At 38.4% G+C, this 18,143-nt stretch overlaps 1 protein-coding gene across 1 annotated transcript in view; it reads left to right on the forward strand.

The window, feature by feature from the left end:
* Positions 1-18,143, forward strand: part of LOC103586802 (inactive heparanase-2) — a gene marked incomplete at its 3' end in the record, with an annotated part of 226,462 nt that overhangs the window by 170,316 nt on the left and 38,003 nt on the right. The window lies entirely within an intron of this gene.

The raw sequence follows: 18,143 nt of genomic DNA on the forward strand, positions 1-18,143 counted from the left end.
TATGTATATCCCATAATGTTATATTGTATACCTTAAATATACATAATAAAATATATATTTTTTTAAAGTTAGAAAAAAATAAAAAATAATTTTTTCAAATGCTAAAAACTAGAACTTTCCTTAAGGGTTAGAAACATTAAGACAGGTTACTAAGAGAGCTTGTGAAATTTTCTTCTTTGGAAATATGTAAAACATGCCCATCTGGCTGAGATGATTTAGAACAAGTGCAAATAAGTGCTCATTTATAAGCCCTCTAAAATGCTTTGTTTGGTTTGGTTTAACTAAACTGCCTTGCCCTGCCTCCAGGAGGTAGGTACATAGGTAGTAAAATTAATGGAAACAACATTCTTAACTACAATTTGCCAAACAAAAATTGCTTTTTGCTGTGGGCTAGTGGATGTGGATGAGCAACCATTATTACTTTGGAGCCAGTAAAATTCTGCTTCAGACTGTAGGAAAAAAATACTGTAGGTTTGTAAGCTAACAAATTCTTGGACAACTAAAAGTTCTAAAGGAGAATTAGAATACTACATAAAAAAAATTGTAACAATAAGCAATGTGCCAAATTCTGTATATATATTAACACATTTCATCCTCAAAAACCTATAAATGTAGTACTACTATTACACATACTTATGGATGAGAAAACTGAATCACAGGGAGTTAAGGAACTTGTTCAAATTAATGGCAGTCAGGATTTGTTACAGGCAGTTTGGATCTAGAGCCTATATTCTCAACACTGTGCTGCACGCTCCCAGGAAAGAGAACACTTTAGTTTAAATAACATGGGGACCACAGCATCAGCTAGTTTTTAGCCCATCTTAGCTGGCTGCTGATGAGAGTGGTCTACTTTGCAACTGAGAAAAACGAACTAGTTCTCACCATGGAAAAAGCAAAGAAAACAATACTTATTGAACTTTACGTTTAATCCTCATGACAGCCATGCAGAGTAGGTGTCATCATTTCCATTTCACAGTTAAGAAGAACTGGGCTTAGAGAAGTTAAGGAGTTTATCTAGGCTTCATAGTAAGTTAGGGGCAGAAGAAAGATTCCCACCCAGGAACCCTGTCTGACCCCGGAATCCCTATTAACATCTGTGGAAGGTGCCTGTGATTAATATTAAGCCAAACAATTTTGAATATAGAAAATGACCCTAGTTATGTGTGTATGTGGATATGCAGAAAAAGGATAAGAAGGAAGTATAGTAAAAAATGTCAGCAGTGGTTATCTCTGGGTAGCAGAATAATGGGTAATTTGTTTCTTCTCTATATATTTCTTTATTTTTAAGTTTTGCTTAACAAATGTGTCACTTTTAAAACAGCTTTATTTGAGATATAATTTACCTGACGTACTATTCACCATTTTAAAGTGTACAATTCAGTGGTTTTTTAGTATATTGATAAAATGGCACAACAATCACTTTTAGAGCATTTTTATCACCCAAAAAAGTAACCCCGTAATCATTAGCATTCACTCCCTAGTTGCCCCCAACCTTCCTAGCCCTAGGAAACCACTAATCTACTTTTTGTCTCTATTTAATTACCTATTATGGACGTTTCATATAAATCGAATCATACAATATATTGTCTTTTGTTAATGGCTCCTTTTACTTAGCATAGTATTTCAAGGTTCATCCATGTTGTAACATGTGTTTGTACTTCATTTATTTTTATTGAATAATAATATTCCATTACATGGCTATACCACATTTTATTTATCCATCCATCAGTTAATGGACATTTGAGTTGTGTCCACTTTTTGGCTATTATGAACATTCATGTACAAGTTTTTGTGTGGAAATATGTTTTCATTTCTCTTGAGTATATATCAAAGAGTGAAATTGCTGGGTCACTTGGTAACTCTTTGTATAACCTCTTGAGGAATACACATGTACTTTTTACAGTTTTTTTTTTTAAGCCAGGACCCCAGGAACCACTTATATGATAATTGGACTGGGGAAGATTTTCTTAAAACTAGATGTTCCATATAAACCTCTTGTAAAATCAAATCATCCAAATAAGAAAGAGAAAAATAGTATAAACTAATCCTCAAGAAAGATTTGTAGGTACATTGAATCATTTGCTTGTTCATTCTAAAAATATTTTTTGAGTATCCGTTATATACAAGAATGGACTGGTGGATGTGAAGTCAGAAGATCTGATCACTGCCTTTCCAGGCTCTCTCAGGGAATGTCTATGAGAATCCAATAGGATCAAGTATATTGTACATTGTAAATGGCTGTTCAATTCAACTATGAAGTTAGTAGGAGTGATGTAAGGGAGGCAAGGTCCTCCTGAGGTGGACTAAGAAAATACACTTGGTGGAGAAAAAAAAGCCTAAGATGCTAAGACAAAGGTGGGGCCTAAATGGAGACGGGACTGGTCTTTGGTGTCAGGCTGCTCAGGGTTCAACAGGAGATTCCTAAGGGAGGCACAGGATCATCCATGAGGCATATCTTGGGGCAGAGACAAGTCCTGTGTGGCTCTGCCCCTTCTTCCACTTGCTGTTTATCCCAGTGAAATCTGGTCAGGGAAAGGCAGTTTGTCAAGTCGTACTTTAAGGATACCCACGACTTATCAGCAAAGGAGTAGGGAGAAAGCAGTAGGTGGTGACCGTCATTCCCAAGATCTAGGATCTGCTGATTGGAGGTGGAGGTTTTCAAGGAGGAGATTGGCAGTAATGATAGAGCTTACGGGCAAGGCTAAGGGAGTCAGAGAGAGTGGGAGGGATGAGCATAGAAGAAGCAGACTATCATCCTGGCTCTGCACTCTAGTTTTCAAAACCTTTCAGTAGCCTGCACTACCTATACAGTCAAGTCCTTAGTGAGACTCCATGACACTCCATGGCCTGACCCCAGCTTAATTTTCCAACCTTCATTTCTACTGTTCCCCTTCAGACATCCAGCCACACTGAAGTACTTAATCTCTCCCACATGAAATCAAAATCCAGCCTTTATCTGGAATAATCTCCCTTACTTTCTGAATATCCAAATAACCACCAGTTCTTCAAAGTACATCTCACAAACCATCTCTTCCACAAAGACTCTGCAGAACCTTCACACCTTCCTCCCAGAGAGAATTAGTCTCAGAATTGCAGGATTTTTATAATGCTCTATCTGTATAGTGACTCTCACAGGCTGTCTTTACCTCTCATCAGGGTGTAGGCCCCTCAGCAGCAAAAAGTGTCCCTAATATAGAGTCTGGCACATAGTAGGTACTCAATAAATGTCTGTTGAATCAGCCAGTGGATGAATTAATGGAATAAGAATGTGGATAAGGAGAGAGAGAAAAGGATTTGGGAGATGTGAAGAGAAACATAATCAGATGATTGCCAGTGCAGGCCAGGAAAGAAGTCTTCAGGGAAGATGACTAGAGAATGTGCTGAGGTACAGTCACACGGGGAGTGGAGATTGGTGGTGGGGGGCAAAAGTGGGCAGAGGGCAAGAGTATACAGGGCAAAGGGTGATCTCTATCCTAGGAATTCAGACTTGAGCTAAAGAATAAATAGACAGAGCTGCTTTGATTCCCAGGGACACAAACTCAGGTGTCTATAGAGGTGAGACAAGGAATGGTAATGAGCAAAGTGGGTAGGGAGTGGTGTGTACCCTATCTAGTAGTAGGTACAGCCTCTGCTCAGCTGCAGAACATTCTTGGAGGTTAGCCATGGTCGTTTTTCAAGAGAATCCAGAAATATGTATTTTTTGTGTGAAATCTCCCATTTATGAAATATTGAAACAATTAGGGTTTTTAAAAAGCTATTTATTAGGCCGGCCCAGTGGTGCACTGGAGAGTGCGCCACTTGGGAGCGTGGCGGCACTCCCGCCGAGGGTTAGGATCCCATGTGGAGACCGGTTCCCGCTCACTGACTGAGTGCGGTGCGGGCGCAACACCGAGGGTTGCGATCCCGATGCCGGTCCCCGGTACGGGCACGACACCGCAGGTTGCGATCCCATTACCGGTCAGTAAAAAAGACAAAAAGAAAAAGAAAAAAAAAAAAGCTTATTGAAACATAACATATGTACAGAAGGTACACATATCCTAAGTGAATTTTCAATGAATTTTCACAAATTGAACATGCCCGTATAACTAGTATCCTGATCAAGCATCATTATTACCAGCAACCCAGAAGCCCCACCCCTCCCATGTGCTCCCTTCCAGTCACCACTATTCTGACTTATCATATCATTGAATAATTTTGCCAGTTTTTTACTTTATATAAATGAAATCATAGAGTGTTTAATTTTGTGTGTGTCTGGGTTTTTTCATTCAACATTATGTTCGTGAAAAACATCCGTGTTGTTGGATATAGTTGTGGAGTGCTCATTCTCATTGCTGTAAAGTATCCCACTCTGTGGATATACCACAATTTATATACTCATTTTACTGCCCATGGACATCTAGAGTTTCAGTGTTTTAACTATTACACATAGTGATGCTGGGAACAGCTAGTAGATGTCTTTTGATAGACATATGTGCACACTTCTATTGGGTGTATACGTATGAATGAAGTATCAGGATCATAGAGTGTGTACATGTTCAGCTTTCATAGATACTGCCACAAGTGTCTGTACAGATCTACATTCCCATCAGAGAAGTATGGAAGTTCTTAATCTTGTCAGTACTTAATTTTTTTTTTTTTTTTCGTTTTAGCCATTCTCATGGATGTGTCATGGTATTGGTTTTGATTTATGTTGTCCTGATGACTAATGAAATTCAAAACCTTTTCCTACGTTTACTGGCCATTTGCATAGCCACTTTAACAAGGTGTCTGTTCAAATTTTTTATTCACTTTTCTATCAAATCGTCTATCCTTTCCTGTATATATTCTGGATATGAATTCTTTGACAGATACGTGTACTATAAATATTTTCTCCCACTCAGTCACTTGCCTTTTCACTCCTTTAATGGTATCTTTTGATAAACACATATTCTTAATTTTAACATCATCCAATTTATCAATTTTTTGTTTATGATCAGCATTCTTTAAGTGCCTTGTTTAAGAAATATTTGCATATTCTGCTGTCACAAAGACGTTCTCTTATGTTTCCTCTAAAAGCTTTCTTGTTTTACCTTTCATATTTAGATCTGCAATCCATCTGGAATTGTTTTATTGTACAGTATAAAGTAGGAGTCAATAATCATTTTTCCATATGGATATTCAATTGACTCAGCAGCACTTATTGAAAAAGATCACCCTTTCCCCAATGTACTGCATCAATGCCTTTGTCATAAATCAGGTCATCATATATTTGAGGGTCTGTTTCTTGGCTCTGTATTATGTTTTATTTGTCAACTTGTCTATTCTTGCACCAAAACCTCAGTATCTTAATTACTATAGCTTTATAATAAATCTTCATATCTGGTGGTATAAGTCTCTTCCAGCTATGTTTCTCTTCTTCAAGATTACCTTGAATACTTTTGGCCATTTCCATTTCCATATAAATTTTAGAATCATCTTGTTAATTTCTACAAATTTTGAATCTGTAGTTTAATTTAGGATGAATTAACATCTTTACAAGATTGTTTTCCATTCCACGAATATGGTCAACCCCTTCAGTTATTTAGACTTCTCAGTTCCTCTCAATAATGTTACAGGAGGTATAGGTCTTACCTACCTGTCATTAGATATTTGATATTTGTTGAAGTTATATCTTTCTTAAACTTTCATTTTCTATGTAGTTGTTGCTAGTATATAGTATCAAATGAGTTTTGTATGTTCCAGTGACCTTGCTAAGTTCACTTATTATTCTAATAGTTTGTAGATTCTTTTGGATTTTCTACATACACAATAATATTGTCAGCAAATAATGACAGTTGTATTTCTCCTATTCTGATTATTACTCATTTTTGAATGGGGCCATCTATTCGCTGAACAAGTATGTGTATGGAGGAAGTGCACTATTTCTATAAGGATTGGATGTTCATACCTCCTTGCACCAAGTTCATATTTTCTGTGCACTAGGAGTATGTTCCCTCTTCTATTTTCTGCATTCCAGAGGTCAGTGTAGCTCACAGCAATTTCTCTTAGATCTAGAATAGACTGTCCGTGTTGCTGTCTGGTAAGTTCACTCCTCTCTTTTTCACCATCAATCTTTTTTGGCTAGAAGTGCATGTGGTAAACAATAAAAATGGAAGGTCAACATGGTTTCTTCTTCAACTCAATTTTTCTATGTAAGGAGCCAAGTCTCTATACGGACACTCTCTACTTCTCTGGTGGCCCACTTTTATGCCCTTACATTTATTAGTGCTAACAAGAGTACACTTTCAAGGCAATGACACTTTTCAAGACTCTTTATTCTATCTCCAGCAAACAAACCTAACACTTGGTAAGTATGCTTTATAATTATGGTGCTTGGTATTGTGGCTGTTTCCTTGTTTCATTGATAATAGGCCTCTTCTTAATGCTATTTCTTATTCCTTTTGTTGTTGTCAAATGGGTTTTGAAAGAGGAGAATGAAGTTAAAATGCCTTTATTCCATCAGCTGCAACCAGGTGTCCTCTTCACATTTTTAAAAACTAAGATTTACAGTTTTTCTTATTATAAACTTTCTGCACGTTCATGATAGAAAGTATAGAAAGTAAATGGAAATACACAGAAGAATAGTTAAGAACACAATAGTGTGACTCGTTTGCCTGAGGCAAGGGCAGCAAAGACTTTAGTATAACTGCAAGACAAGAGGTGTTAATGGACAAAGGAATCCTTTAGAGAGCCAGACTGTGCCAAAATATACAGCCCTCAAAGGGGAGTTTAGTTAGACAAGTCCACAGGACAAGCAGAGTGTTCAAACATAAACAGGCCTCGGAGGGGAGATCTGGGCAGGCAAACACATGCAGGGCCCTACAGGAAAGCAGAGGCTGCATGAAAGGCAGAGTGTGCAAACAGCACCGTGCTCAGGAGGGAAGCATGAAGAGGGTGGAATCCCAGTCATTAGAGGTGCTGGAAGGTTTATTAAGTTACATTCCAGTCCCTGGAGCTAATGCTGAATCATTCCCTGTTAAAGGTTCATTTAAAGTGTTTTGCTAAATGGCTCAAGAGGGGGTATAACTTCCCCAGAGAAGATTTTAAAGCCGTTAGAGCTGGAAGGGACTTCAGGGAGACTCTAGGCCACCGACTCCCAACACGTGATCCATGGGCCACTAGTGACAGAGGAAGTTATTATAATGGACACCTTTTTTTTACTTGGATAGTCATATTTATTTTATGAAACCATAATTTCATAGATATCCTTATTTAGGATGAGGTTAAAGTTGGTAGTAATGTTAGGCTGGTGGTGATTTAAAGAAAACTATTAAGCAAATAAAGCACAGGTATTGTGCAGATAATACAAAAATTAAGAAGGTTTGGGAAATACTGATTAGAGCAACCCCCTCATCTCAGCTGTGAGGAAACTAAGCTGGAGAGGAAGCATGACCCACCCACAGAAGAACCAAAGCAAACACCAGATCTCTCAATTCCCAGACCAGTGTGTTTTCTTCTGCAACCGACAGACTTCCCTGTTAATTTGAGAGAATTCAAAATTGGAAGGGTTTCTAGGCATTCAACTTACCCTTCGGGACTACTGCTTGCCTTATTTATGATGCTCATACCATTGTAAACAAACTCTCTGCCTTCATGTAGTCATCTATTTAATAAACATTACGAAGCATTGTGCGGGGTGATGTAAGGAATACTCAGATAAGAGGGGTCCCTGACCACAAAGAACTTAGAATTTTGTGGGGAATTAGATATTCAAATACAAAGAATTATTCAAGACACAATAAAGTAAGTACAGATACAGCAATAGAAGAAAAGTAGGAGGAACAGAGAAAGAATTATTTTCAGGTGGAGACTGAGAGTCAGGCTTGGATGAACGAGTAGGATTTCAATGGGTAAAAAGGAGGGAGGAAAATTCTAGGCATAGTGGGACAGCAGGAATGAAGATTGGGAGGTGCCTGAGTATGTGGGGGGTTTGGATAATGGTGAATAGTCTGATCTGGCTGGAAACCTAGAGAGAAGAAGCAGTGCACAGGATGCTGTGACACATAAGGCTTAGAGGACAGGATGAGTCTGAGTCTTAGTGGGCATTGCATGTACTGCAAATTTTTCTCAAGATTATGGGAAAAGTTAGATGGGACTGAGGAACCATATATTCCCATAGTGATCATTACATGTCTATATTCCTATTTTCTTAACACTGAGAGTACTCAAAGTACCCTTGGATCCTTGGCGAGTTCTGTGAAGGAAAGAGTACTCAATAAACAAAATCACTATGCCAGATTGTACTATAAAAAGAAACAGGGGCTACAGGACCAACCAGATAAAGACACACTTAGCTGTCCACCTGGAGAAAAGAGGTCCCAACATGCATGGAAAGCAATTCCCCAGCCAGCATAGGAAGAGCCATAGAGAAAGAAGAGAAATGAAATAGCAATCGGTGACTGCAGTTAAATTCCTCTTTCCTACTGTGATACTGGAGAGGCTTCAGTGACCTGTGGCCTTGGAAAAGCAGGGAGACTAATGACTTCTCGTTATCTGAGGATCCAAAATGTGAGAGGTGAGATCAAGTCTTGAGCAAGGGGATGTTGGGGTGGTGGACCAAAAGATGGTAGAAAGTTCAGCTGGGACAGACCAAGAGAATTTACCTGACCACAAAGAACTTAGACTTTTATGGAGAGTTAGGTATGTAAGTACAAATAATTATTCAAGACATGTCTGAACATGTAGTTGACCCCTGGGAGACTGAACACACAGCCAATGACCACCCTCACATGTAAACCAGGGAAAGGAAAAAAGAAGTGTTTATTAAGAATGCAAACTGTGATCACTCACAAAGAATCAGCATCTATTGCAATAACACAATTAATGATTAATATGTGTGTGAACATTTTTCTTTGTTCTCCGTATAACTTTATGGCAAGATTTCTGGTTCTATCTTTCAAATATTCCCAGGAATGCTGAGAATATGTTTTCTTGAAAGTCAAGGGTTTTTGAAAAGTTCATGGAAAGATTCATATTATCTTTTAATTCAGTTTTTCCACGAACAATTTGAAGTACCTTGTAGTTCATGTAATCAACTGCCTGGGGAATTCCCTTCACAGATACTTTGAATCAGGCATTACATTAGTAATCTGAAAACAAGTGTGTGTTTCTGCATGTCAAATTAACTAAGAGATGGGAACAGCAATGAGACTAATTGAAAAATATCAGAAATTCTAAAAATAGGGGCCGGCCCGGTGGCACACTGCTACAGTGCGCCGCTTGGGAGCGTGGCGGCGCTCCCGCCGAGGGTTCGGATCCCACATACAGACCGGTTCCCACTCACTGGCTGAGAGAGGTGCGGGTGCAGCACTGAGGGTTGCGATCCGTTGCCAGACACGAAAAAAGACAAAAAGGAAAAAAAAAAAGAAATTCTAAAAATAATTTATATCCTGCTTTGGAATTCACTTTAACCCACACAATTTTTATTGAGGTCTGTCTGCAGACATAACCTTTAGTGCGTCCTTATAGAAACAAAAAAAAGAGAGATTTCTTGACCCTGGAGGACCTTGCAGTCTAGTGAAAGAAAGTGAGCCGAAACGCTGGGTAGCAATCAAGCTTTATTAAAGAAAAGGAATCTGCCAAGCTGCACTCAAAATACAGAGCAGCAGCTGGGGCTGCCCTCAAAGTGGAGGACAGCACCAGGCATTGGGGTGGGAGGGCTTATATGGGCTGTAGGGCTGGATGATGCAATCAGGGAGGGGTTTTGTGCTGATGCAGAAGCTATGCGACCAGGGTGGAGAATTGCGCCCTTGCAGAAGCAAAAGAGTTTCTGTTTCTCAGAAATCGTGAGGTTTCTTACAAAGGGAGGGGCTGGCAATCATTTTGTGCTTAGCTTTTCCTAAAATGGCACCAGTTATATTCAGAACCTATCATCTAGTAGTTGATGGACAACTCTAATATAGGGCAGACTAAAATAAATGTTATAGGAGAGCTCATATAGGGTGTCTTGGAGATTCAAAAAGAGAGATCACTCTTTTCATTTCTCATCAAATCTAAGATGCTGTCAATTGAAAAACACATCATTGTTTTATGCAACGAACTCTGATAATTAAACTACAACATGTCATTGATGGTAAGAAGCATCCCTTTTCCAGACATTTTTTAAATGTGAAGAAAAAGTCATTGTAGAATTGATGAAACGTGGTAATTGAAGAATTTTGACAGGTTGAAATAAGAGAAAAAGCCCACCAAGTAGAGGTCCTTCTGTTTTTTATATACTACATACATTCTTTGATCATTCACTTCCATGACTTCAGTCACTCCCTCTAGGATCATAACTCACAAGTCTTCATCTCCTGCCAGAATTTCTCTCTTAAAATGCAGACCCTTATGTTCAACTTTATTTCATTAATTTCTTTAACACTTATGTAGTACCTGTCAGGTGCCAGGCATAGTTGTGTGTTAAGTGTCACAAAAGCCCTGTGAATAGGTATTATAATTGTGACAATGATGATGACAATAATTATCCTCATTAAACAGAGAAGCTAAGTAACTTGCCCAAGGTCACACATCTAGTAAGTGGCAGAACCACTTACTAGCTACCATTTTCCCTTGAATGTCCTGCAGTATCTAAAAATCAACATATCCCCAAACTGAATTGATTGTTCCTCCATAAACATGCTTCCCCTCAGGTTTCATAGTATTATCATCTCCAAGGTCCCTCAAGTTAAGCCCCTCTTCCCCATTCACTATATCCACCTTATCATTGTGTCTGCCAGTGTTCCTTTTTCTCTACCCACTGTCTTTACACTAGTTCAGTGTTTGAAAAATCTGCCTGGTTATTAAAACTTACCAGAGAAGGTTTATTAATGATAAATATTCCTAGGCAGGCCCTTCCCCAGGAGTTGCTGATTCAGTGATTTGGGGCTGCAGTAGGATCCAGAAATACATATTTTTAACAGGCACCTTAGATAATGTACATATTCAGGCAGTTTGGGGATACAGGGCTGTATCAGTCAGGGTTCTTTGATTGTAGGCAACAGAAACCAACTCTGGCTAACTTAAGTGAAAAAAGGAGCTTATTGGAAAGATATGGATAGCAGTCAAACTATCTTAAAAAGCTAAGCAACCAAGAAAGGGTAGGAAATTGAATATCTCTGGGGTTCCAGGGAGCAGGTACTAATGAATGAATAGTCTCTCAGAGGCCACAATTGGGATGAATGAGCTCCAGTCAGTTTTCAGTCTTTGTGTCACTCAGTTCATATCTCAGATTCCAGAGAGAGAATGTTTGACTGGCTTAGCTTACGTCATACTTCTTCCCCTTGGACAGGGCATTTTTATTGACAGTCTCTACAGAATAGCATCCAGCAGGGTAGAGATTCTTTTCTAAAAGGAAAATGGGGGAACTGTTAACAGAAGAAATGAGAGTTGATGTTGAGAAGGTAGAACCAGCAAATGTTCACTACAAACAGCCCAAACACATAGTCCAAGTCTTCATTCTCTCTCATCTGCAGAGGTATGCATCCTCTTTAATCTCTTTCTTTTCTTCCTCAAACACACATCTGATGATCTAACTTTCCTGATTAAAACTCTTAGAGGACCCATTCCCACTTACAGGATAAAGGTCAAGTTTCATAGCAATGATTTTGTGGTCTGCAGAGAGCTGACCCCTGCACATCTCTTCAGTCTTTTGCTGCCCCTCCTTTCTCACCCCCTCACCCAATTCCCTTAATGGTTCAGTCATGAAACTATTTGTAGTTCCTCAAATACCCTGTACTGTGCCATGCCTTTGCATTCATTTATTCTTTTGTTTGTTGATGAGTAGTTACTGGAAGCTCATCATAAGCCAGGTACTGGAGGTAAAACTGGGATCCAAACAAACTAGTCCCTGCAATTCATGGAGCTTCTTTTGGGGGGACAAGGTAGATGTTAATGAATTAATCACAGAAAAAAATTGTATAATTACCAGTTGTTCTAAGTGTTTTGAAAGAACTGCAAATGCTGCCATGAGAAAGAATGGGAGGACATTAAGTGCTTCCTTAAGAAAGTGACATTTGAGCTGAAGAAGTTGACTGGGTGGGAAAAGAGGGGAAGCTTCTAATCGAGGCAATGCAGGCTGGAAAATGGCATTTTTAAGCAACAAAAAGAAGGCCAGCATAACTGGAACATATGGAGGGAGGGCCCAGCATGAGAAGCAGTTGCACCAACAGGAATTAGTTAGTCAAATCAGAAAGTTTCCTTTGGAAGGAAAATGTTTAACCTTGGACAAGTTGAGTTTTTAAGCACAACAAGAAATACAGGTGCAGATGATCTCTACTCAGTTGGAAATGCTAGTGTATAGATTTTGTCAGATATCGGGCCGGGGACATTGATTTGAGAGTCAGATGCGGAGCTGAACTGTGGGAGTAGATGATACTGCTGAGGAATAGATCTGGTGGAAGCAGGCTGAGGACAACTTTAGAAAAGACAACAACTAAGAAAGATAAAGAAAGCTTAGTCAAACAGTGGAGGGTCTCAGAAGGCACAGGAAGAGAGTTTTATAAAAAGTGTTCAATTGGAATATTAAATTAGAATATTAAATTGCAGAGGTGGAGAATGACCAAGAAAAGTACTCACATTTAGCTCACTGGTGATGAGAAAGAAGGCTTGTATCAGATTGAAGGAAACTACTGGGTAGGTGATTTTTAAAGGAAGCAGGAGTTATAGGGACTTTTCCAAGAAGTTTGTCAGCAACGGGAAGGAGAGTACTGTAGCAGGAATGAGGAAACAGTTTTTTAAAATGGAATTTTGAAGTAGTGAGAAAATAGACTTAATGGAAATAAGTCAAGATATATGATGCAAATAATCAGGGGAGTCAACTTCTGAAGGAGGCCAGAGGAGAGGGGATCCTTAGCAAGACGCTTCTCATTTTCAGCATTGGGGGGGTCATTATAATAATAGTTATTTTTCTGCAGTTTTGCTAAGTATTAGGAAGTATTCTAAGTAGTTTTTAGAAGTATTTAGTTTAATCTTATCAACAACTCTGTAAGGTAAGTACTATTATTTTCCTCATTTTACACATGAAAAAAAAAACTGAGTTCAGAGTTTTAAACAACTTGCCCAAGATTTCAAAGCCAGAAAGTGGTATAAGCAAAATTTAATTCCACATAACCTCATTCCAGAATCTCTACTCTTAACCAGTGCACTGTAAGATGATAAAGATTTTGAGGTTGCTAAAATGGAAGTTTAGGATATTCATATCAGATGGCCTGAAACTTTGTAGGAAAATAGGATTTGAAGGCATCTGCCGCAAGTGGGCAAAAGAAGGTGAGGTTGGGAGACTCTGTGGGAAAAGGGGTGATTTGGGAATCTACTGTGTGAGGAATTCAATAGGGATCCAGTAATAAATGAGTTAAAAGATTGATCTCCTTCTTACCTGCAGTGAGAGAAATGAGTATCACAGGAAGATGAATGTGCTTATTTTTCTTGACCTTTTCAAGATGGATCCAGATGCTGAAGTACTTGGTTATAGAATTAAGGGCAGGGGAATGGTTCTAACATCCCAGCTTCACAGTGTGCTCAAACGTGACTTCTACTAGGTATGCCTGTGTCAGTGTTCAAAGGAGCTCTTGCTCCCCCTTACCTGAAGGTTGGAAATCATGAGCATCCATCTCTGAATCACTGGAATTATGCTGTGGGGGGAGATTTGCCAACTCATAGTCAACGATGTGCTTTTTTCTGTCTAGCACTATTCACTCAGTCTTTGGAGAATCAAGATTACAGCCAAAGTTTTATAAAAGCTGTTTGAAGTGACTAATATATTCTTCTTCTCTGTGGCCGTAATGCTTAGTCCTCTTACGGAATTATAACTGCTGTTACAGTACAGTTATTTGTGGGCATTTGTTATCCTCCTATGAGACTATCAGCTATGAAAGATAGGGACTATGTGTTGTCCGTATCTGTATTTCCAGTGCCCAGGACACAGCCTGGAATATCATAAGAGCACAGTAAGCCTTTAAGTTGGATTATTGTAAGGGAGAAAGACCTCTTGCTCAACTTCATGGAAATTATGCCTACTGCAAATAATCATGTATTTAAATTAATGCTTGGACATGGAGAAATCACTTTCCATATCCTCACTCTAGTTTTTATTTGAGTAATTTATGGAGACAATTGCAGTGTTTCAATAAAAATAATACTTCTTTATGGTTCAGAATTTGGCTTATGCCACACATTTTCGAAGAACAAAGTTCAACTTTGAAAAATTGAATTTTGCAATATAAGGATATCCTAACATTAAAGCATTTTTAATTATAATTGAAAAATGGAAAACTATTTTTCCAACTACAAGGATTCTAAACATTTATCCCATATTAATTTATTACATTAAAATCCTGTGTTTTGGGGCCGGCCCGGTGGCACACTGCTACAGTGCGCCGCCTGGGAGCGCGGCGGCGCTCCCGCCGAGGGTTCGGATCCCACATACAGACCGGTTCCCGCTCACTGGCTGAGCGAGGTGCGGGCACGACACTGAGGGTTGCGATCCGTTGCCGGACACGAAAAAAAAAAGACAAAAAAAAAAAATCCTGTGTTTTTTTTAATTATATGAAAGGAATTAATGAGTAATTTTCTATCTAACGAGTCATCTGAGTCCTAAATAAAGATTATTTCTAAATGAATAGCTATTTCTCTTCCTCGCATTGTTCTTGCTTCTCCTTTCTAATTTGATACAGTTTATATTACAGTCCTTGAGTTCACACAACCCTAAATTTAATTATCCTGATATTTCCTTTTTACATCAAGAATACAATTAGATCATGGTGGATCCATTTGAAATGGCTGTGCATTTCAAATTTGCTGTTTCCTAACTGGATTATAAATCATAATGTGCTATGGACTAGTTGCTTTTGTTTGTTTAACTTTCTTGCTGTTTAGCTTTCCCTCCATCTTGCAAACTATATTTTGAGAGAGAAAAGATTATCTATTTCAGTTACTTATCTGCTTTCAAAGGAGTTGATGTTTTATATCTTTGGTTTATTGCTCCAAGATCCTTTCTATTCAGTTCTCAATTCGTGCAGTCTATTTTTTAAGAGTGATTCTTTTGCTTTGTTCATATGCTCTTAATTTCCCCAAAACTGTGTTTAAAACACACTTGTAAATGGTTTTAGAGTATGGCCAAACCAACCATAATTGCATTTGGCCTACTAAATCTTTATGTTCCAGCAGTGGTCAAGGTCTCGAGCCCTTTAACACGTGTGCCAATTTATGTCACATCATTTACAGATCACAGACCTTACTCATACCTTGTTCAAAATTCACAAAAATATCTATTTTTATGCACAAGAGAACAAGGATAACATATGTATGAATAAATTCAAATCCAACCCCACTGCTAAAAAAGTGATTTAATGTATGTGCTCTGCCATTGATGGTTTATTCAAGCAACAAATCTATTCATTTATTGAACAAAAATTATTGACTTCCTGCTATGTTCTTGGCACTCTTAGTTACTGGGGATACACAGTGAACAAAAGAGACTATTCTAGCACTCATGGAATTTTCATTATTATAGACCCCTCTACCCCCACTATAGATAATCAACATGATAACTAAGTAAGATATATAGTATGTTACATAGAGATAAATACTAAGTATTTTTAAAAAGTAAGTAAGGTGGTTAGGAAGTATTAGAGAAAAAGGTAAAATTTTGAATAAGGTGGTGAGGGATAACATCTGAGAATATATATTGGACACCAGCTTTGTTCCACGAATATGGCAAAAAGGCAGACACAGTTCTTGCCCTCAGGGAGTTCACAGTCCAGTGGGGAAATAGATACTGAACAGGTAACTACCAGTCTGATGAGTGTCCTAAAAAGGGGAGAGTCAAGCACAACAAGGTATTATGAGTGCTAACCTGAGAGTCAAGGAAAACCTCCCCAAAGAAGCAACATTTAAAATGAGACCTAATGGATGATAATAACATTAGCTAGGTGAAAATGAAGGTCAGCCTTTCAGGTGAATCGGGAGGATGACCTCTAGAAGGCCAGTCAAAGGTATAGAATCCTAGAATTCAGGGGGCCCTTTTCCCAAATTTCCCATTTTATGTGTGGGAAAACCAAGCCCTAAGAAGGTTAAATGATTTGCCCAAGTTACACAATGAGTTGAGGACAGGATTAGGACTAGAACACCTAACCCCTAGAATGGAAGCTCCACAAGTAGTGATTTTTTTGTTTTCTTCACTATGGTATTTCTAGTGCCTAGAACAGTAAATATTACTTGTATCATAGAAGGAATGAATTGCCTGACTGGCTCTTCAGTGTTTGGGTTTTTTTTCACTCTATCATAAAGCTCATACATATTGTAAAGCAATGCCAGGCCCCTAGAGCTGAGTGTGAAGTATGAGGCAAGACAGACAGGGGCTTAGCATATTACACTGGTAGGTCTCAAAGCTTTTGGTCTCAGGTCCCCTTTATACTCTTAAAAATCACTGAAGAACTCAAAGATACGTGGATTATGTCTACCAACATTTACCCTATGAAAATTAAAACTGAAAAATCTTTAAAATATTTTGTATTAATTCATCCAATAATAACAACAATAAATACAATTACATGTAAGCACAAATAACACATCTTATGAAAAATAATTGTATTTTCCAAAACAAAAAATAATTAGTGAGAAGAAAGGCATTGTTTTATGTTTTTGCAAATCTCTTTAGTATCTGACTTAACAGAAGACAACTGAATTCTCATGTTTCTGCATTCAGTTTGTTGCGGTATGTTGTTGTGGTTGAACTATATAAAGAAAAACTGTAGTTATGTAGACACATAGTTGGAAAATGGAGGAGTATCTAACAGCCCTTTCAGACAATTTAGATATTCTTGTTTGATACTACACCAAAATTCAAATAGTAGTGGTTTTTCAAAGGTTAGTTGCAACGTGGAATCCAAAATGAACTTTTCATACTTTATTACATTAAAAGTCATTGGTCTGTCTTATCATTTGAATGGATCTTTTACCCATGCATGATTTTATAACATCATTCATTGGTCATTTGGAAAATATTGGTTCACTGAACTATATGGATCTTCCAAATGTTGTATAATTTCATTATATAGTATCAAAAAATCACTGCATTGATGTCACCCACAATCTCATCAGAAGAGTCACTAATTATTGGGAAGTTGTCAAGCTCACAAAGATAGATCCAAGTTTTTCAAAATTCTAATTTTCACTTAAAAGCTCAATTTTTTATTATTGGCAACAAATATTTTCAGTTGCTTTCCTTGAAGTGACAGGCTCACTTCATTCATTTTGGAGAAAATGTCCGCCAAAATACCCAAATCTGAATAATTATAGTTTGTCTGTCAAAAATTTATCAAGAAGGGCCGGCCCGGTGGCGCACTGCTACAGTGCACCGCTTGGGAGTGCGGCGGCGCTCCCGCCGGGGGTTCGGATCCCACATACAGACCGGTTCCCGCTCACTGGCTGAGCGAGGTGCGGGCGCGATGCCGAGGGTTGCGATCCCGTTGCCGGTCCCGGTCCGGTACGGGCGCAACACTGAGGGTTGTGATCCGTTGCCGGACACGAAAAAAGACAAAAAGGAAAAAAAAAAATTTATCAAGAAAAAATGATGTTCCATCAAAAAAGCAGCTAGTGTAGCTTACCAATCAAATGTCATGTGCTTCTCGAGATTATCACTGCACTTTGGAATTCAGTAAAAGTGCTCATGTATACTTCCACTTTGTCACGTGAAATACTCAGAAGATGTGTACTCGAAAATAGGGACTAAGAAAATAAAACTTTTTTACTGCTTCATCAAGAACATTCTTAAGTGACACTGGTTTTGTTGTTGTTTACTGCAAGTGTGCGGTAGTAAAGAACACCACAACTTCGCAATAATTAGTGACTCTTCTGAGCAGCTTTGTGGCACCACCTGAATCCAGGCTCCAGCAGTTTTACCTTCCATTGCTTCTCCACTGTCAGTCCAAATGCCAGCACAGTCAATGAGGCAAATAATGTTTTAGTATTATTGTGAAAATAGTTTTGATTTTAAAGACCCCCTGAAAGAGTCTCAGGGAACCACAGGAGTCTGCGGACCATCCTTTGATATCTGCTAAATTAGACCATCCCTAATCGGGCCTCTGTATCAAGTTCTATAAAACTGAAATTCTTGGATTTTATTCAACATTTTTACCTTTTTATTC

Source organism: Galeopterus variegatus, unplaced genomic scaffold (assembly GCF_000696425.1).
Source record: "Galeopterus variegatus unplaced genomic scaffold, G_variegatus-3.0.2 Scaffold378, whole genome shotgun sequence".
Taxonomy (NCBI): domain Eukaryota; kingdom Metazoa; phylum Chordata; class Mammalia; order Dermoptera; family Cynocephalidae; genus Galeopterus; species Galeopterus variegatus.